Genomic DNA, 8,326 nt, shown 5'->3' with positions numbered 1-8,326 from the left:
TTTTTTTCCTAGATTTAAAGCTCCTATAATCATCTTCTTACCAAATAATTTTTTTTTTTATCTCCAGTCTGTGCCTTAAGGCAATCCTCCACCCCCCCCCCCCCCCCCTTGGATCTTCAGGTGGTTTAGCGTTGTTATGGAATTCCCAATGGCATGTTAATATACTCTTTGCAGAAAAAGAATTGTTGATGCTCAGATTACAAATTCCCAATCTGAAGCCTTTTACTTTACTGGAGTTTATGGTGATCCTGTTAGAGAGAACATACGAGCTTTGTGGGATAAGCTAATTTCTTATGGAGTAAATAGACACGATAAATGGGTATGCATAGGAGATTTTCAATTCTTTTATTTCTTAGGATGAGAAGTCTGGGGTGATTAGAGAGAGAGAATGTCCGATTTTCTAGGAAGGGATTCCTAGGGCGTTTTGAAGTCGCACGATTTCCTGTTAAAGGTGATTTCATGGCGGCATTGATGGTTGATGGAAATTTGTAGACACACGGCATTACTAATGGCTCGCAGGGGGCAGTAAGGGAGGACGATGGTTTATCTGCGTGGGAGGGTGATGTTCGTGACGGCTATCATGGTGTAGCGACTGAAATTGATGGTAGGCCGCACCAAGAAGGGCTGAAGACAACCTATGCTAGTGTGGTTGGGAGGCAAGCTTTCACTACTGTTGTCAATGGATGCTTGCCTGATATTGATGAGTTACCAGAACCAATTCATGCAGAGGCTATTACTAAAGTTGTCATTCCACAAGATGCTTATGAGGAAAGGTTGGAACGGTTCCATTTTGCATTGATAGGCAGAACCAAATTTTCAGTTTATTTCAATGGACGATATCAGGAGGGAGGCGACTGATTCGTGGAACTTAAAGGGGAAATCTGCCTTGGTGCTGATGGGAAAAGGTTTTATTATTTTCAAGTTTGAAAAGGAGACGAATATGGCCATGATTTGGAGGAGAAATTAAATTAAAGTGGGTAGCCAAGTGATCCGCTTTCATAGATGGAGGAAAGACTTTAATATTCACGAGAAGCATAGTCCAACAAAAATTATGTGGATAGGATTCCGTGACCTCCCGTTGGAGTATTGGCATGAGAGAATTCTCCTGACTTTGGCGAAGGTGGTTGGTATATCTGTAGCGTTGGATAAGCGCAGTAGAACCATGTCCATGGGAAGCTTTGCACGAGTGTTGGTTGAGTTGCCGATTGGTGGCAAAAGGGTAGAGGAGGTTCACGTGGAGAGGAAGGAGCCTGGTTCGAAGGATATTTTCAGTTTTAAACAATTGACTGTGTATGAGGAGGGGTTGGTGCGCTGTGTGTATTGCAAACTTGTTGGTCATTCAGTGGGATTGTAGGGATAAGAAGGCGGTAGAGGCTGGAAATGGTTATCAAAGTTCAGTGGCGGCTGCACTGGCCGGCCATGGGGAAGACAATCTTCAACTGGAACATGGTGGGTAGGAGGCGTTAATTAAGGGAGTGGTTGAGCCGTTTCTTTCAAGAGAATCTTCTCCCCCCAATCGTGGAAGGCCAGATGTCTCTAGAATAGTAGTGGAAGCTCCTAGGAGTTTGAGGATTGGAGGGGGCGATTGAGGTTGTTCTTCCCTTAAATCAATGGACTGTTGCGCTTAGATTGGGAAGTGGTTCGGATGTGGAGATTTCAAATTCTGATGAGGTGGACAACGACGTGGGATCATGGATCCTATTGTGGATCGGATATGGAGCGGGATACTGACCATATGGATCAACCTGAGCTAGGGGGTGCTGGATAGGTCAGGTCATCTATTGGAACTGAGGTCAGAGAGATCTTGGATGATGGTGGAAGGAGGCCATCTTGATTGTCCAGTCGAGCGTAGCATCACAGCCATCCATCTATGCTCAGTACAGGGGGGTCGTCATGGTTTCTTATGAGGATGTGGCTGCGATTGATGCATTGGCATTGAGGGATGAAGAGGTGACTGGAATGGAAACCAATAGACGAAAGAAAGATAAGGTCACTGGAAAAAGTTACCTGTCAATGCGGAGCAGACTAGGAAATCTGGTTGCATTGGCAACCACAAAAGGCGATTTATGCGTGTTCTTTGCTACAATGTGAGAGGTTTCAAGAAGGCTGCAAAGGGCATAGCCTTGAAGGATATATTAAGGAAGAAGAACCCTGATTTGGTGTGCTGAGCGGAACCAATGATTGAGCCGTCGTGGTTTCCAAAATTATAGGTTAACAAACTGGGGTTTAAAGTAGAGTTTATACATAATAAGAGGGTGGACAAAATGCCTAACCTATGGTTGATGTGGAGGATGGGAATTTAGAAACCCATTGTTATTTCGTCCTCTGGGCAGCAAGTTTCAGTGAGGGTGATGTGGAAAAATAAGCCTGTAGTGAAAACAGTGGTCCATGCAAGCTGTTTTAGAGTCATTAGAAGGGAATTATGTTTGGAGTTGGCGGTTGTTCCGGTTATGGCAGACCCATGGTTGACAATAGGTGATTTCAATGTTATGTTGGATTCGCATGAGAAGAGAGGGTCTGGTGCCTTTAGTTTGGGATCTACTGTGGAATTTGAAGCAATGATTGATGTGTGCTCTTTCCTTCAAATTCAGTCCCAGGGATGTAAATTTATGTGGTCAAATAATAGAAGGGGAGATAATGTGGCAGCGGTGCTAGATAGGGGCCTCTGTAATGAGGCTTGGTTGGCATATTTTCAGGATTGTACACAATAGGTCCTTCAAAGAGGACCCTTAGATCATGCTCCCATGTTCATTGTCACTGAGGCTTGCCCTAAGCCAGCAAATTGTCCATTCAGAATGCACATATTTTGGATGGAGGATGAGTCTCTTCTTCACACTGTTAGGAGCTCTTGGCAGCATGATATTGGGGGCCCTCCGTCCTTTGTTTTATGTCAAAAATTGAAGAGATTGAAGCCTATGTTGAGATGGTGGTCCAGAAATACATTTCCAAATTTTTAGGTGGAATTTTATTTTGTTTTATTTATTATTTATTATTATTATTATTATTATTATTATTATTATTATTATTATTTCTAAAGAGGAGAATATTATTTAAAAAAAAAGAAACAATTACAAAGGAACCAAGAAAAAAGGACAAGCCCGAGACCCCTAGAGCCACTTGAAACCTCCACCTTCGGCATGGCCATTAGCAGAGGAGACAAGCATTACCCTAATGGAAACTGTATTTGTGTCTGTCCATCACATCATCCTCTAAATCAACAATAATATGACTCGGTAAAGGCACCAAGCAACCAGAGACACCCGACTTGGATGACTTCCTCGCCAGGTAATCCGCAACAGTGTTCACCTCTCTGAAACAGTGAGAGATCTTCCATGGGATAGACTCTAAGAAAAGAAGGGCACAAATCCACTTTTGAAGGAAACACCATGGGATTTGATTTATTTGGATCGTAGTCACAACAGTTTCCGAATCCAACTTGATCCACAGACCTCTTGCATTCATATTTTGAGCAAGCATAATTCCTTCCAAGACCGCTTCAAATTCAGCTTCATAAATCTTCTTGATACCTAGAAAGGTACTGAAGGAATTACATACTTGCCCCTCACTATGTCTGGCAATGCCCTCTGCCCTTGCTCTTCCTGGGTTACCCAGAGAGCTACCATCAACATTTATTTTAATCCAGTTTATCGGAGGCTTGCACCAATGCACTTCAAGAGGCAGCGCATCATTTTGATTTTCTGCAATTAATCCCAATTTCCTGCAGCAAATGATATTAGAATCTATTTTAATTTCACCCTTAGGGCTTCCCACACATTGGCAAATTTCCTACCGAATGTATTCATAGGAATAGATTGAAATAATCTAGAGGGGGGGGAATTAGTTATACTAGTGGAATTTTGACTCTTTTCGAAGTGTTGTCCCAAGTGTGATTGAAAATAAGAAATGCGGAATAAAATAGAATAAGCACAATCACACAACACCGAGAATTATAGTGGTTCAACTCAATCCGAGTCTAGTCCACTCCCTGCAAGAATCCTCTTGTAAGGTATTCCACTAGTTCTCCCTTTCAGTATGGTAGGTAGGGAAGAAAACATTTACAATCTTTTTCACAGATAAGAGTATCCTTACAAATCCCCTTTACAGGCAAAGAGGTGCCTTTACAATCTCTTTTGGAGGTAGAGAGACACCTTTCTCTTTTTAGGATAAGAGAATCATTACAACCCTAAGTACAATCTAGAATTGTAAAAACAGAAATAAATAAGGAGTAATGGAATAAGAGGAATACCTCAAGTGTGGTGCAAATGATAAGAATGAGAGATGAACGATGCACCTTTTGTAAAGTCCTCTCTTATGGCTTTGACTTGCCTGGGAGAGAGTGGAGGACTTGATTGAGATTTGAGCTTTTTGTTGGGATTAGAATAATCGAACAACTCAAGTAGGATAGAATAATCTTAATGACTCTTGAATGCTTACAATAATGCTCTTAATGCTCTTTCTTAATTGATATTTAATTAAGAGCATCTAGGGTATTTATAGGTGAGCTTAGTGAAGCATTTTAGGCAAGAAATCAGGCTCTAACGGTCTTATTCTAGGACCACTGGTCAACCGCCATTGGTAGCCGGTCTACCGAGCCGTTGAGGTAAAAACTAGCTATTAGAGCTTTTCCAGTGAGGCACCGATCGATCAAGATTTTCAACCGATTGATCGGCTATGGTCTCGGACTATTTTGGTCGACCGGTGCTCCTATCCAGTCGACCACCAGCTTGACAGATTCTGTTATGTCAGAATTCTATCATACTGACCTATTGTCGGTGATTTAACCATAACTTTTTGGTCCGACCTCGGATTAACCCGAAACTAGTTGTGTGGGAATCGTGACTCGATTTCCTTCAACTTTTACGGAAGGCCCATTTCTCGATATTAACTCTAAGTTTACCCAAAATGCCCTTGAGTCAGGTCAATCTATTTTCAAAGAGTTTTACTAGAGCATATTGCACTCAACCACCTAAGGTCATTCTAGTATGATGCATGAGGTGTGTGCGTATGCAATGTGTGTACAAATTACAAAATATATTCTCTATCCTATGGTCTTCATCTTGGGTCTTGATGTCTTCATCTTTGGTCTTGAATGTCTTTATTATCTTGGGTCTTGAATGTCTTTAAGCTTCAAGGTTATGTCTACATGAGTTCAAATCTTGATGTATTGATTCGACCCTTCTAAGTGTTTCTTTAAACTAATTACACTTTTTTCAAGCTATTCACATTTTATCAAACCAAGTTAAAGACGTATGTTTGTTTGTTAACACCAAAACATAGTAAGGAATGTGGACATGTTTCCCAACAGTCTCCCCCTTTTTGGTGATGACAAACAAACACAGGCAGTATAACCAAATACAAGAAATGATAGTAACACAATGTAAAGTTCAATAAGATATTTTAATTCAGTGCAAAAAAAAGTAAACAAAGATAGATACTTGTCATTTCCAGAAAGAGTAAACAAAGATAGATATTATAAAGATAGATGTTTCTCCCCCTTTTGTCAACAACAAAAAGGGAATCAAAACTACACAAGAAAATTAAACTAACATAACACATTGAAAATAACCATAGGTTCAACATTGTATCTCAAAGTATTTCAACAAAAAGTAACAGGAAAGACTAAAGCAAAGACTAAGTTCCACAAGATAAAATAGAATAAGAGTTTATTGGTAAAGTAAAGTTATATAAAAGAAGTAAGGACTCCTAATTCTCTGCATCCTCATCCTCTGTATCCTCCTCTTCTTCTTCTTCTCCATCATCTTCATCTTCCTCATCTTCGCGTAGGAGCTTGAGAATCTCATTCTGCTTTCTTTTCATCTTCACCAATTGGGCAAGGATGATGTTCCCAACCTTCTGAAGATCGGCAATGGTCGCATAGGCTGATGTATCATCACTTCCTTGTTGTTGTGGCTGGCTAGGTCCAGTATCAGTCTTTTTGGAGCCAGTGGTCTTCTTGGGAAGGAGGTGCATCTTGTAAATAGTGGAAATATTGATCTCTTGAGGAAAAGGTTCAAATGATTCACCAAAGAAATCCACATGAAAGTGGTCCAGGATTTAGCAAATCATCCTTCCATAGGGAAGATTTCCATTTTGAAGTCTGTCACCATCGATAATCATGGTTTTAAGCAGAATATAAGGAAGATTGATGCTCACAGTCTTGCAGACACAGTAGGTGAGATAAGCATGGAATGATGAGACCTCATCTCTATGACCACTCTTTGGTAGGACGTTGTAGGAGATGATGAGATTTACAATCCTCCCTATATTGGTGAGTTCCTTAGCCTTAATCTTGTGAGTATTAGCATATTCCTTCATAATGCTAGAGTACACACAGTCAACATCCATGAATTGTTCTATATAGGTCTTAGATTTGTAATATTTAATTTCCCCTGCCACAGAGATGTCTAGGATTTCTTCTATCATCAGAATGTCTATATCTATAGGAACTCCCTTAGCATAGGAATGGACTAGAAGGTTGTCAACTTCACCAGAGAAGGTAAGGTTGCAAAAGAACATTTTGACTAGGTGGGAATAACAGTTGAACTCTAGTTTGAGAATGTTGCCCCATCCAAAAGCATCAAAGAGGTCATTGATGTCATACCTGGACAAAGATTCGGAATTGATGGTTCTACCTTGCTCTATGTGTCGAGAGATGTAGAGATCCCATGATTCTTGAGCAATGGAGGAGGAGAACCAGATATCTTTGTCAGAGGCCTTCCGTTTTCCCTTTTGAGCGACCATCTTCTTGGCTCTATGTGGGCAGTGAGAGTCCATGATGATGAAGGACATAAGAAGAGAAGAGATGCAAGGGTTTTTTGAGAGGGAAGGGAAAGGATCTTGAGAGATTTAGGTTAGAAATGGGTTCTAAGCTAGGGTTTTGGGAGAGCAATAGTCGAAATAGGGTTTTAGGCTAAAAGGGATTTTTAAAATGAGACAAAATGGTTCAAAAAATTGATTTTAAATGAGTTCAGAATTGAGTTTTCGGTGGGGCCGATCGACCGATAGATGGTGGTTGTCGACCGAAAGATTTGAGGTGGTCGATCGAAAGATTCTAGAATTGCCTGAAAACCTAGAAAATTGTCAATTTTGAAGGGTTTTTTCAAGTCTGGGCTTTTGGAATAACTATGCATGAAAGAATGTTTAATCTTTCAACCAAATGGGTTGCAAATTCCAAGCTCGTTCCTTAAGAAACTAAAACGCTCTTCACCTAGTGGTTTAGTGAATATATCTGCGAGTTGTTTCTCAGTTTCAGTGTATTCCAGAGAAATATCATCATTTTGAATGGTGTCTTGCAGAAAGTGGTGTCGAATATCAATGTGCTTTGCCCTTGAGTGTAAAATGGGATTTTTACTCAAGTTTATGGCACTGGTGTTGTCACACATGACTGGACAAGATTCGAAACTCACTCTAAGGTCTTGGAGAGTTTGCTTCATCTAAAGGATTTGGGCACAGCATCTACTAGCTGCAACATATTCGACTTCAGTGGTAGATAGAGCAACGGAGTTTTGTTTCTTACTAAACCAAGAGACAAGGCAAGAGCCAAGAAAGTGACAGGTACCACTGGTACTTTTTCTGTCGATATGGCAGCCCGCGAAGTCAGCTTCTGAAACGCTGACTAAGCTAAGGGGTTGGTTTTTGGGGTACCATGACCCAACATCACAAGTGCTTTTCAAATATTTAAAAATTCTTTTTATAGCTGTGAGGTGAGATTTCTTGGGATCAGCTTGAAACCTAGCACATGCACATACACTATACATGATGTAGGTCTACTTGCCGTTAGATATAGAAGGCTCCCAATCATACCTTTATATCTTGTTACATCCTCAAAAATGCCATCTTCATCCTTGGTTAGTTTCAAGGATGAGTTCATCGGAGTGTCTGAAGATTTTTTACTGTTAATGTCAAATTTCTTTAGTAGCTCCTTGGCGTACTTGCTTTGGTTTATCAAAATTCCATTAATAGTTTGTTTTATTTGAAGTCCAAGGAAGAAATTTAACTCTTCCATCATACTCATTTTAAATTCATTGCTCATCTTACTACTAAAATCAGTACACATTCTCTCATTGGTTGAGCCAAAGATGATATCATCTACATAGATTTGAACAATGAGTATATCATTCTTCAAGTTCTTCACGAACAGGGTTGTGTCAATCCTCCCCCTTGAGAAGCCACTTTCTATTAAGAAAGTACTTAATCTCTCATACCAAGCTCTAGGAGCTTGTTTGAGGCCATACAGGGCTTTCTCAAGTCTATAGACATGGTTTGGAAACTTAGGGTCTTCAAAACCAGGGGTTGAGCTACATAGACCTCTTCTTGAATGTATCCA

The sequence above is a fragment of the Macadamia integrifolia genome, chromosome 2 (genome assembly GCF_013358625.1).
Source record: "Macadamia integrifolia cultivar HAES 741 chromosome 2, SCU_Mint_v3, whole genome shotgun sequence".
Classification (NCBI taxonomy): Eukaryota; Viridiplantae; Streptophyta; class Magnoliopsida; order Proteales; family Proteaceae; genus Macadamia; species Macadamia integrifolia.
The sequence above is the reverse complement of the archived record's forward strand: the minus strand, read 5'-3'. Positions refer to the sequence as shown.